Genomic DNA, 14,329 nt, shown 5'->3' on the forward strand with positions numbered 1-14,329 from the left:
TCAATGTTATTTTTCAGTACCATTCTAACTTAGCAGAAACTCAGTATTTTCAACTCACAGTATTTTCGAAGCTATACTTACGAACATTTTTTTTTTTGGTTTCTTATAACCTTTGATGTTTCAATTTTTGCTAGCTTAAAATTTGCAGATTCATTTTGCATAAACATAAAATTTTAATTGAAATAATCGATAATTGAACTTTGATATTTGAAATAACTGAGGATTGGGCTCAACGTTTCAATGTTATTTTTCAGTACCATTCTAACTTAGCAGAAACTCAGTATTTTCAACTCACAGTATTTTCGAAGCTATACTTACGAACATTTTTTTTTTGGTTTCTTATAACCTTTGATGTTTCAATTTTTGCTAGCTTAAAATTTGCAGATTCATTTTGCATAAACATAAAATTTTAATTGAAATAATCGATAATTGAACTTTGATATTTGAAATAACTGAGGATTGGGCTCAACGTTTCAATGTTATTTTTCAGTACCATTCTAACTTAGCAGAAACTCAGTATTTTCAACTCACAGTATTTTCGAAGCTATACTTACGAACATTTTTTTTTTTTGGTTTCTTATAACCTTTGATGTTTCAATTTTTGCTAGCTTAAAATTTGCAGATTCATTTTGCATAAACATAAAATTTTAATTGAAATAATCGATAATTGAACTTTGATATTTGAAATAACTGAGGATTGGGCTCAACGTTTCAATGTTATTTTTCAGTACCATTCTAACTTAGCAGAAACTCAGTATTTTCAACTCACAGTATTTTCGAAGCTATACTTACGAACATTTTTTTTTTTGGTTTCTTATAACCTTTGATGTTTCAATTTTTGCTAGCTTAAAATTTGCAGATTCATTTTGCATAAACATAAAATTTTAATTGAAATAATCGATAATTGAACTTTGATATTTGAAATAACTGAGGATTGGGCTCAACGTTTCAATGTTATTTTTCAGTACCATTCTAACTTAGCAGAAACTCAGTATTTTCAACTCACAGTATTTTCGAAGCTATACTTACGAACATTTTTTTTTTTGGTTTCTTATAACCTTTGATGTTTCAATTTTTGCTAGCTTAAAATTTGCAGATTCATTTTGCATAAACATAAAATTTTAATTGAAATAATCGATAATTGAACTTTGATATTTGAAATAACTGAGGATTGGGCTCAACGTTTCAATGTTATTTTTCAGTACCATTCTAACTTAGCAGAAACTCAGTATTTTCAACTCACAGTATTTTCGAAGCTATACTTACGAACATTTTTTTTTTTGGTTTCTTATAACCTTTGATGTTTCAATTTTTGCTAGCTTAAAATTTGCAGATTCATTTTGCATAAACATAAAATTTTAATTGAAATAATCGATAATTGAACTTTGATATTTGAAATAACTGAGGATTGGGCTCAACGTTTCAATGTTATTTTTCAGTACCATTCTAACTTAGCAGAAACTCAGTATTTTCAACTCACAGTATTTTCGAAGCTATACTTACGAACATTTTTTTTTTTGGTTTCTTATAACCTTTGATGTTTCAATTTTTGCTAGCTTAAAATTTGCAGATTCATTTTGCATAAACATAAAATTTTAATTGAAATAATCGATAATTGAACTTTGATATTTGAAATAACTGAGGATTGGGCTCAACGTTTCAATGTTATTTTTCAGTACCATTCTAACTTAGCAGAAACTCAGTATTTTCAACTCACAGTATTTTCGAAGCTATACTTACGAACATTTTTTTTTTTGGTTTCTTATAACCTTTGATGTTTCAATTTTTGCTAGCTTAAAATTTGCAGATTCATTTTGCATAAACATAAAATTTTAATTGAAATAATCGATAATTGAACTTTGATATTTGAAATAACTGAGGATTGGGCTCAACGTTTCAATGTTATTTTTCAGTACCATTCTAACTTAGCAGAAACTCAGTATTTTCAACTCACAGTATTTTCGAAGCTATACTTACGAACATTTTTTTTTTGGTTTCTTATAACCTTTGATGTTTCAATTTTTGCTAGCTTAAAATTTGCAGATTCATTTTGCATAAACATAAAATTTTAATTGAAATAATCGATAATTGAACTTTGATATTTGAAATAACTGAGGATTGGGCTCAACGTTTCAATGTTATTTTTCAGTACCATTCTAACTTAGCAGAAACTCAGTATTTTCAACTCACAGTATTTTCGAAGCTATACTTACGAACATTTTTTTTTTTGGTTTCTTATAACCTTTGATGTTTCAATTTTTGCTAGCTTAAAATTTGCAGATTCATTTTGCATAAACATAAAATTTTAATTGAAATAATCGATAATTGAACTTTGATATTTGAAATAACTGAGGATTGGGCTCAACGTTTCAATGTTATTTTTCAGTACCATTCTAACTTAGCAGAAACTCAGTATTTTCAACTCACAGTATTTTCGAAGCTATACTTACGAACATTTTTTTTTTTGGTTTCTTATAACCTTTGATGTTTCAATTTTTGCTAGCTTAAAATTTGCAGATTCATTTTGCATAAACATAAAATTTTAATTGAAATAATCGATAATTGAACTTTGATATTTGAAATAACTGAGGATTGGGCTCAACGTTTCAATGTTATTTTTCAGTACCATTCTAACTTAGCAGAAACTCAGTATTTTCAACTCACAGTATTTTCGAAGCTTCAATGAAGTTATTCTTTTTAATATCGACCGTTTAGTACGAAACTGTTAAAACTGAGCTTATGTATTAACTATTAAATACAAATTTGGTTACGGTTTTATTGCAGGCTTGTGCTAAACCGCATTACTAACTGAGACTGTGAGAAAAATATTTCGATTATTTTTCATTCATACTAAATGTATTCTAATTATTTCTTTCTCTAATGCATTGTTTTTTAATGTCGTTTCGCAATTCGTGCTGCGAAGCACAGAACTGTGGTGAGAAATTTTCGAATTTAAATATGCATTTTATATTATTCTTGAAAGCTGTGCGAGAAAATGCTATTTTAGATAGTTAACGAAGCTTCTGATTAAATGTTACTTTGTTAAAGAATGTATGACTGCCATGACAGGTCTTGACATCACGATGCTGACATTTCCTTTGGTTCAATCTTGTGATGTCATGTTATTCTGACCTCCACGTTATAACACTCACACGATCTAAAAATGCAGAAAGGATTTTCCTCTTTTTTAGGCATTGATGACTGAAATGCTTTTCGCATTCCTTGCGATTCAATACTTGATAAATTAAAATTAATAATACAGAATTAAACCTATCTTTATAAATAAAGATTAACTGATCAAAGAAAAAAATGTAATATCTGCTTTAAAAGAGTCAGTTGCGAATGACTAAAACTAACTGATACGACTTTTTGAGAAAGTAATGAATGTAAAGTGCATTTGTCTAAATGCATCTATTATTTAAACTAATGGCATTTGTTTTATTAAATTTGCCTCACGTGAAATTTTGCTTTAATTCTAAAATTTCAGAAAAAGCACACGAAGAGAAATAAATTCACTTGAATTATTTCAATCTTATGCAGACATATAATTGAAATAATAATACTAATAAAAATAAGGCTCAAAAATGGTTTACCATGTTCATGGCAACATCTGTAAAGCCAGAAGTTATGCGAAAGTTATTAAGACGTAATTGAAGCAGAAAGACACCTTATAAATACCTAAAATATACTATCTTTATTTAAAATAAATTCGTATTCTTTGATTCTTAATGCCATACGTTGGGTCTGTGTTCGAATTCCGAAGAAAGCCTGGATGTTTGTGTAGTGTCTATGTGGTATGGTGGCACTTAAAATATTGGCAAGTCGAAATTCTGATCAAGTGCTGTGATATCAGAAAAAAGGGGTAGGAGACCCTCAGATCGTTCTTTCAGGTGTTTTTCATCAAAACTGAGTCGGGTGTAAAAATCGGCCACCTGTTGTGGAGCGTGCTGTAAAACGTTCTCAGTGATAAGATAAGCTAAATCATCGATGGGTATTGGCCATTCCTAACGAATTTGGTCAATTGAAAGTGTCCGGATTCTGGACAGAAAACCTCTTATGAAACATATCCTCTTGAGTTTATAAGTGAAATGTATAGAATAAATTTACGAGGGTTGGAACTTTAATAGTGGCAACTATTTATTTACAAGGAATACAAAAGTGATTCATGTCACCATGTTTTACAGTCCTTCAATATAGTCGCCAGCATTGTGTACAACCCGTTTCCAACGATGAGGAAGTCGCAGAATACCTGTAACAGCGCCTGTTTTGTTGATAGTTTGAATGGACTGGTCTACTGCCGCAAGAATCTCAGGAACAGTTCGGAAGCGAGTGCCACGAAGTGGTTCCTTTTTTTTAGGAATTAAGTCATAATCACAAGGGCTTAGATCTGGGGAGTATGGTGGATGGTAAAGCACTTCCCAGCCCCATCGCTTGAACAAATCAGTCACAGCTTGCGCTGCATGCGGCCGAGCATTGTCATGCAAAATGAGAGGAGCGTTCTGCAGAAAGTGTCGCCGTTTTTTTCTCAAAGCTAGTCAGAGATTGTGCTCCAAAAATGTGAAAAGTAATACTGCGTAGTGACGGTCTTTAGTGGGGGAACGGTATGCGTTAGGATGACACCATCACAGTCGTACACGAGAATCACCATAATTTTCACATTGCTGCGTTTCTGACGAAATTTCGAACGTCGTGGTGACCCGTGATGACGCCATTCGTTTGATTGGCGTTTCAGTTCTGGCTGGTACGATCGGGCCCAAGTCTCATCCAGCGTAATGATACGGCGTAAAAGCATCTCCTTCGCGCTCCAGGTGGGTTCGCAAGCCTCTTGAAGCCCTTGATGACACTGTCGTGCTGTACGACCTCTGGCACATTCAATTTTTATCCAACATCGTTGTTCTTGTTTTGAAAACATCCTGACAACCCTTACGTTAGACCGCGAGCTAATACAAGGATCCGTTCTTCGCATCACTCCGCGTGCGCGTGACGTAGGCAGGACGAGTCTTTTTGCTGAGAGGTAAGGCAGGTATGTAGTTTACGTGTGGTATACGCGATATTCTTTGTTTTTGTTTCGTAGCGTTTTTTCAGCTGTGTTGCCACTATTAAAGTTCCAACCCTCGTATAAACAAAATGTTAAGAGTAAATATATAGATTTTGACTTGCTTTGGTAATATCAACTAGCATCGAAATCCCAAAGAAAGCTTGTATATATGTAAGGGCGTTGACATGGGACATGGCTGTGTATAAGCCATAAGGACACTTTAAATATTGGCGAGCTTAAAGTTTTATCGATTCGTGTGATAATTAAAAAATAAGGGGTAGGCAACCCTCAGTTTCCCCCTTCAGGGTGTTCTTCATCAAATCTGAGAAGAGTGTAAAAATCGGCCAACAGCTGCGAAGCTTGTTAGGTAACGTTCTCACTGATAAGCTAAGCTGAATGATCGATGGGCTTGGCCATTCCCTATGAATTCATTAATTTGCAAGTGTCCGGCCTCTTGAAACAAAAACAATTATAAAACATTCCAAATGTAATCCTCTTAAATTTATAAGTGAAATGTATAGAATAAATTTATAAGCAAAACGTAAGGAGTAAATATATAGAGTTTGACTTGCTTTTGGTAACATAAACTAGCACCGAACTACCAATAGGTTTGGAGCGAATTATCGCTTGGTCTGTAAAGAACCACGAACTCTGAATAGGTTTAAAAATCTTTTTATTAAATCAGAACTTGAAAATAAAAGTCACTTTTTGTGCTTGATAAGTTTAACTACTATTTGCGGCGAGATAATTTAACATAAGAGTAAAATTCAAATTGAAGCTAAATCTAGTAGTTAAGGACTATACAACTGATTTAACAGGAAGTTGGCTCAAAATTTTTCCTCTGCGTAATAATCCAAATATTGGCAGTCAAAACGCAAATCCGAAGAATTACAATCTTAACAGTAACGTGGCTCGAAAAGCAAAAATCGCTTACAATCCGAAAACCTCAAAGGCTGAATTTATAAATAATGGTTAAATAAAACAATAATAATCCTAAAAACATATAGAGAGTTTTGAAAGTAAAGTATATTCACTTTTTGCATGTGGCAAAATAAATCTTTCACATTTTTTTAAGCTAAAAGTTGGCTCATGTTTTGTTAAAATCTAGCTAAAGCACCCGACATATCATCCCGGGCTTTAGGAGAGTAAAGAAGCGTGATTTAGGAGGATGGGGTAGTTTTCTCGAAATCTTAGGTAGACGGTTTTTTCCTTCTATTTTCGCTTAAACTAAATTTTGCAAAATTTTACCAAGCTCGAATTAAACTGTAAAATAGTATAGAACTAATACGGTATAGAACCGAACTAATACGGTTTTAGTAAGAACAGATACTTACTTTGATATGCTTTTTTTAATTAACCATCCAGTTTGGCCAATTCCTTGACTGTTTTCGAAATACTTTTAGATATAGATATTACTGATAGAGAGGGAAACTTAAATTCTACTCTGAAGTTTTCCAATGTTCTAAAGAATAGCTGAATATGGCGCAATGCAAGCAAGAATTGTTGGGGAAAACGGCACAAGGGATGCGTGAAACTAAGCCTGGTGATGTGGCTTCAAAACTCAAACTCCGTAGAAATATCAGTATTTATATTTTGTAAAATATATATATATATAAGATGTAACAAAATATGATAGCTGTTTCAAAAAAATAATTGGCGACCTCAAAATTAACAGTCTATATTTGGTGATCTGCCCCTAAATTCATGTCTTCTCACAGGTTCCAGATTTTTCTATCTTACGTAACGTTTTAATGCAGATACCTCTTGTACAATCAAATTAATTGTAAACCAAAACTCTGAACTGAAACTTTTCCGACTCCACCGTTCTTCCTCTGAAGTTATATGATACTTTTCCCTTTTTCGCATAAGCTCTGTTGCTGGCAAGACGCTTTTCAGCTATGCTGTTGATTACTTGCTGTAGATAACGTCGTTCTTCAAAATCCAATTTACTGTATTCAAATATAATTAGGAAACTTCTTGTCTGAAAAAGGATGATTTAATATGCGTAAAAAAATAAGGATTGTGATTTTTCAACATACGTTGTGCTAAATGGCGGCATCATGCTTTCCACTCTGCCACCTTCAAGCCACTACTATCTTCTTAGCCATCGATGCAATATCGTAACCTGTTAAAGTTCCAGTGCCTTCATCTTCGCATTTTAAAATCATTATATATATTATGTATATCTAAATTCCTTGTTTTGTATGTATGACTACAGCTGGAACGGAAGAACAACAGCGACGTAAGCCTAAGATCGGGTGTCGTGAGCGTAATGTTCTAACATAAATGCCCTGAGTGGGAACCCCATATGTTTTTTCGGCATCATATGCATACGGTAACCCCCTTTATCTTGTTTCGAAGGTCAAGTGTACAAAATTTCACCTAGATTGGAATAAAAGTTTAGATTTGCATGAATTACACACACACACACACACACACAAACAGACAAATGTGCTCTCTTCTTTTCTCTTATCAATAATTTTAATGAATTCAGCGAGTATATTTTGAGGGCTCTGGATAATAATTAATAATAACTGAAATGAATCTGCATTTATTCCTTTTAAATATTTTACTTTTTTAAATTATTAACAGAATAAATTTCACTTTACCGAACAACAACGCTCTGCTGCATGGAAGATGAAAATATTCTAATTCGGGGAATGGCTACACACTTTTTTAAATAATTGCGCTTCGTTATTAAGTTCGAAAGACTAATAAATATATTGCAGTTTTCCGAATGGCAACACACGTTTATATCGCCGAATTTTCTGATTAAATTTGGAACATAAGTATGTCAACAATGGATCCGTTTTGCAGAGTGGCATCACAAAACTTCTAAATCGCTGAATTTTAAATAAATAGTTCGTTAAATGAACATAAAATATGCGCGTATATAAAGAATACGGACAACATAGGTATTTTTGTGAGATTAGACCTTCCTATTGTTTTAAAGGTCAAGTGTTTCAAGTTTCATCTGGCTTGGAATAAAACTGTGGATATGTATGAAAGACCAAACGCACAGATAATCTTCGTTGTTGTTAATTAAGTCTTGTGAAATTTATATACACATGTATTTTAAAATACTGAGAATTCAGTTTCATTTCACAGAAGTAAAGTGAATATCGAAATAAAGTAAATTAAATTCCGCTTATGAACACGATTTTCTTTTTTGGGGGGAAGGCAGAAGGGTTTCTTATATAAAATTCATATTTAATTATATAACACTACAGTTTCTGCTTCAAATAGTAGGTCTAGTCTTTTTAGCTGTTGCGACACTCATTATGTCCTTTTGTCATTAGATTTTTAAGCCTTTTTAGCGCTACATTTAAAATAAGACGCATCCACTCGTTTGAAGTAATTGCACGATTATTATGTGTTGCAATACAAGCTTACAGAAAAGGTTTAAAATGTATCCAAAATAATACATGAATTGAGTGTTTCAAATTTACGGAAATACTTGGTGTGGTGTGGTGTATTTAATTATGGCAAAGCACACGAGGGCTATCTGCCTAAAGGGAGGGATGCCTTTCGTGGAGGACTTTCTAAGGGAAACTGGCTCGTATACACGTTACACATGGGGAAAACCACGAAAACGCCCATGCAGCCAGCCCGTTCGCGGGATTCGAACCTCAGACCGAACTACCAGTGTTCAGCGTCTTTACCGCTCGGCCGCTGGTGGGCCGGAAATACTTGGAAAAGAAAAGACAATACTATGGTATAACATTTTAACAATAGACCAATATTGAATAATAATCTTTTGAAGACTTAAAACATATTGTTAGTTACAAAGTACTTACTAATGACTATTCTAATGACGTATCTAACCACTATTCTTTTAAACGTAATAATAAAAAATAAAAATTTCAATATTTAAAGAATTTCCAGTTCTGCTGGAGCAAATGCTAAGAGTAGAATGGTGACGAAATTTGTGTTTGATAGCAACAAAACGTTTGTTGGTCGCAAATTTATGTATCTTGCATTAAAAATAACGATAAATCACAGTATCGCTACGAACATTCATAATTAGTAATTGGATCTATGAGAAATTATACATAATTAAAATTATATCAATGAAACACATTGTTAAAAAGGAATAAAGCTTGATATTAGTAAGGATATATTTATTGCTTTTTAATTTTTCACTACGTAAATCAATATTTTGAATCGTTATCATAATCAATGTAGTTACATTTTGAAAGTTAAACTACAGGTCTTAGGTCAAGTTACATTTTGAGAATTGAACTACAAGGGTTATGCTACATTCAATGTATAATGCTTAATAAGTTAAAACAACGTTTAATAATACGTTTTAAAACAGCGTCTAGTAATACGTTTAAAATTTTCAAAAATTATTATTCAATATTTATTTATTGTTAAAATGTTATGTCGTAGTATTCTCTCTGCTTTTCGAAATACTTCTCTAAATTTGAAATACTAAATTTGACCCACTGTATTTGCCATGGGGAGTGAATGTTAAATTAAAGGTCCCGTGTCTCCGCGCCAACATGTGCCAAGTCGCGTTGATAATAAAACCATTAAGGTAATAAAATGTTAGGAAAGACTACTAAGGAGTAGAGAATGAGCTTCCAAAAGCGCTGGATCTACTTCTTTGGTGTTTCCGACATCAGAAACGGAATATCTTGCTGCTGTTCTTTTCGAATCCATAGTTCATAAAAAAATGGTTGTGAGAGCCTCAAAAGGGGTTGGAGGTTACTTTCCACCGTCCTTTTGATGACGAGCACCTCGAAAGGTGGTCCGTATGTCTCCCACCCCTTTCGCCTACCAGCAAACCACCGGAGGGGACTTTCGGTGGGCCATGTATTTAGAGTGTCCCCATGCCACAAAGACATTATACATTACAAACCTCTGGGATTCGAGCCCGTGCCCTTCGGTACTCCAGTCAAAGTCACTGCCTCCTATCACGCCTGGGTGGCAAGGTAATGTGTTTCAAAAGCAATAGTGCAAACGCAATAAAATGTATTACAACAAAGCGAATTATGCATGGATGAGAGCGTACGTTACTTTTGTCGCATGCTCTTTGCTTTAGCTAGCATTTATAAATTATTTGCATATAACCACCATTAAATGCAAAATTTATATTCTTTCACAATAACCTGTTTTCTGCCGATCGATAGCGAGGGAACGTACAGTCGCTTTTATTGGCATTTAAATCAGCTCAATAAGCATAAAAACCGATGCATCGGATCATTTACAAAAATGGGAATGATTGCCGATCTTTTGTTAAAACTCAGCGAAATTTCTGAAGATAAGTGGACCGCTTCAATCATTCCACCATACGCTAAAGAACCTTTTTTTTCACAGTGAAACGAGGGCTGATCATAGCCCTCCTTTTCAAAGGATCGCAACTAATTATCCGATGCCATTAATTAAGGAATAATTTTTGCTGTTCCCGCGACTAATTTATGACGTATCACTCTTACGCAACTTAATAAAGAAATGATGAAGACTAGTCATTTTTAAAAGATTTTGATTAGAAGAGAACGTTTGAAAATTAATTTGTTGTTTGCGTGGAGCCTGAGGCGAAGATCATTCGAAATACTTCAACAAGTGAAAAGTGGTATAAATATTTTCTTAACTAAATAGCTTAAGTAGTTTTATCACTTTTCTAAGATAAAAGACGTCCCGAGATAATTTTTTACTAGTAACATTTCCTTCCATACATCGTTTTCTAATTCTATTTTTTTTTCTATTTTTTTTACAGTCTTTATAGCTGTGTTTGACAATTTATATCATTTATATGAAACCGACAGTAGCTTTATATGGAACGTATATTTATAAGTGTCTATGATTTTAGAAAACAGTGTTTTTAAAGACTGAGACATAATATTTAATATTTCAAGAAATGCAAAGTTAAAGAATATATATAAATTTTAGGACTTTTGGAGCTGGATTCACTAGAAAGTTTAGCATGTTCTTGTCGGGAATCAAATCTGAATTTTTAATATCACTTTTATGCTGATTGCAGCATTATGAAAGCTGTCAGGAAAAATATTTTAAATTTCTTACAACAGCAAAGAAATTTTGAAATTAACTCTATCTTTCTTTCAAATATGTTTAGACATTATAAGGATAATTCGGGAATTTATAAGCTATACATTTATAAGATAGAGGTATTCATAAGCACATGCTATATGAAATTCTGTTATTTGGCAAGTGCAGCCCTACCAGTGACTGAGTAGTTAAGACCGATGAATAATGGTAGTTCGACCTATTTGGGGTTTGAACAGGTTTAGGTTTACTGCATGGTTTTTTTTGGAGGTGGGTTGTGGCAAGTTTTGTGGCATCCCTCCTCTTAGGAGATATCCCTAGTAGTTTTCTGTATTCAAATAACCTAACCTGTTTAATCCCAGTTGTAATAGACCGTTAATCTTTAAGCGGTCAAAAACATAAACCTAACATTGAGCAGAAAACCACCCATATTTTATCTAAAAAATATCCGCAGAAATTTACAAAATTTTATTTCAATAGATTTGTTTGACTACTGCTTGGTTGCACAAAACAAAATTAAAAACTAACGTGTTAGGTTTCTTGAACGTATAGTTAGTCTAGTAGTGATATTTTTAGAGGTTTTCATATATTTTTGAAATTGAAAACAACTGCATAAAAGAGAGAAATATTTTATGGATGGGCGGAATTATTTCCATCATTTATAGCAATAATTTTTAATAGGAAATCTTCTTAAACTGGTGTTAGAAGAAAAAAAGTTTTTTATCAACACTGAAATTAACTAGAGTACATTCTTTCTTCGTCGATGTTACTTAATAGTATTCGCATCATGCATTTTAACTTTTAATTTAGAAGTTAAATAAATCTGCAAATGGAAGTTCTCTGAGGAAAACAAAAGATTATCATATGAAGAAGCTTGGATACTCTTTGAAACTGTACTAGAGAGAACCCTGAACAACCCGATACTGACCTGCCACCAACTAATGAATACAGTTTAAGTGTTTCCAAGGTCAAAAGTATAACCTGAATATAAAAGAAGAAACTACCACTTATACGATTCATGACATATGTAAGGGCGAAGTAACATACCTTTACAATTTTAAGCAGCCAATACTTGAAATTATAAATATTGCCACCAAATTACGTAGGGGTTGAGATAAAAATAAGACTTCTTTTGTTTTGCATAGTTATAAGTAAGCCCGTCTTTATAATAAGAACTTATTATTAATAAAATTTATTATTTAAGCTTATTATAAATGTGTCTCAGATGATATATTTTATTAACAGTATATTATTTAGAAAAGAGATTACTGAGAAAGGTCAGATATAATTGGTAAATATCTGATGTATATAATTTAGAAAGACGACACTTTTGTCATATTATTAAGAGCAAATGATAGCGTAAATATTAGATATCATTAGATAAACTTAAGTGAGATACATATGTTTAATGTCAGGTTGCAATAAAACAGGAGATAATCTGTAGGACAAAATGCAGTAGGAATTTTGTCAAGAAAAATGACATGATTAATATTCTTAAATATATTTCTGTTTTGGAAACTCATCAACTTGTTGCATTTGTCTCTCACAACAGCCATTATCTGACGAATTATAATGTACTCAGTACTCATCAAACCTATTAAACAAAGCCTTTCAAACATTTTGAAATTATGATTTTATTAACCTTAGTCGAAGTACGTTTGATTGCCTGTTCCATTTTTGTCTCAAACTAAACCAATAAAATACACGAAGCTAAATAATAGTAAACGTTTTTGCGCTATTTTTCTCTTATCTTCTTTCTCCTTTGGCTGTAAAAGTATTCTTTCTGAATCCTAAATGATTTTGAAATTTTTTTCTAGTTAAAGTTTGTTTAAAGTTTTTAATTTAAAGTGTTTGTTTGCTCTTTCAGTAATGGCTGAATACAAATGGCATTCGTAGGTGTATAAACTGTGAAGCTGCATTTCTGCTAAATGAGTATATTTACATAGAATTAATGGAAAAAATTATCATAAATTACACAATCGCATTTTTATTCATCTCTATATATGTAAAAGTTTTCATCTTATTGGCCACAAATGTTATTATCTAAAACTAAGCGATTCGAAACACACTTGGAAGTTCTGTAAAAGTTATCCAAGCGAAAGAGAAGCAGCTGAGTGCTATAAGTCTTGCGATGATTTATAACTAAATTGAGAACTTAATTCTAATAAAATACTGTAGAATTTCGTAGATGGCAGGTCACAAAATGTGCTTCCAGAAATACAGTTTGGAAAAAAATAACTGACGGCAGCTCTTCATATCTCTCAAAGGTACCGTCACACATGAAAGAAACTTTGGAAACAATAATTTTAAAAAGTGTCCTTATTGTGAATATCTCTTAACAGCTAGAAAACAAGATACTATATGCAAAGGTCGTACTCTGGTAAAATGGCAAAATACTCTTTTACTAATTTACAAGAGTTTTTGTAAGCCTTGAAGTCTACGTGAGATGAAATCCATTGAAAATGGATATAGATATGAATGGAATATTTCTTGAGGTACCGTCTGGCTTAAAGTCTGTTTCTCAATTTTCATTGTATCTAGCAATGAAGCGGTTGGTAAAATAGAGTGAATACAAAAAATGTCTACGCAGATAAAAATTATAAAAGAAAACAAATTTTTGCGCATGTTAATAATTCAGTAAATGTATCTTATTTTTTAAGATTAATTAATTTATTTATTTGATTAATAGACAAGCGTTATGACATTTATTTTCAATCTAAAAATAACTTTCTTTTTCGCTGTGAAATTCAGTTTTATATGGGGATTAAATCAACGAAAATGAATAATTCGTTGAAATAATATTTTATTATCATTTGTGCAAAATAGTGATACTAAATAAACAAAGCTTTATTCATGATTGTTACCTCAGTGATATGGATTTCTCAATTCATAAAATATTATAAATATAACGCAAATTGTGCATTTCTTTGTGTTTCAGACGTTGCACAAGCCTTTATAAAATGGAAATATTTTTAAAGCCTCGGTAGGTGTTTTGCACCATTGACATGCATAGAGGAGCTTCATCTTCAAAATGAAACCAAAAATAAGATAGTGAAGCGCATAAATAAAACAAAAATTGAATATATAAAATCGTGGAAAAGGAAGAATAGAGGAAAGCATAGTAACAATATTTTCTCGGAGTTCCCAGCTCAACACCATTTGATATATTTTATATTCCGAATGCTATTTTTATTCTGTATGAAAAATGGGCATTTTCCCCTCCAACGTCGAAGCTATTTTTACGTTATTTTTATCTTCAGGAAAACCAAACACTTCATTTTT

The 14,329-nt window shown here is 32.3% G+C and overlaps 1 protein-coding gene across 1 annotated transcript in view; it reads left to right on the forward strand.

Annotated features, from left to right (window-relative positions):
- LOC118189736 (alkaline phosphatase-like) overlaps positions 1-14,329 on the forward strand; it is an 818,836-nt gene that overhangs the window by 223,794 nt on the left and 580,713 nt on the right. The window lies entirely within an intron of this gene.

This window comes from Stegodyphus dumicola, chromosome 4 (assembly GCF_044657685.1).
Source record: "Stegodyphus dumicola isolate Sdum_Otavi_A_Nest chromosome 4, ASM4465768v1".
NCBI classification, from domain to species: Eukaryota; Metazoa; Arthropoda; class Arachnida; order Araneae; family Eresidae; genus Stegodyphus; species Stegodyphus dumicola.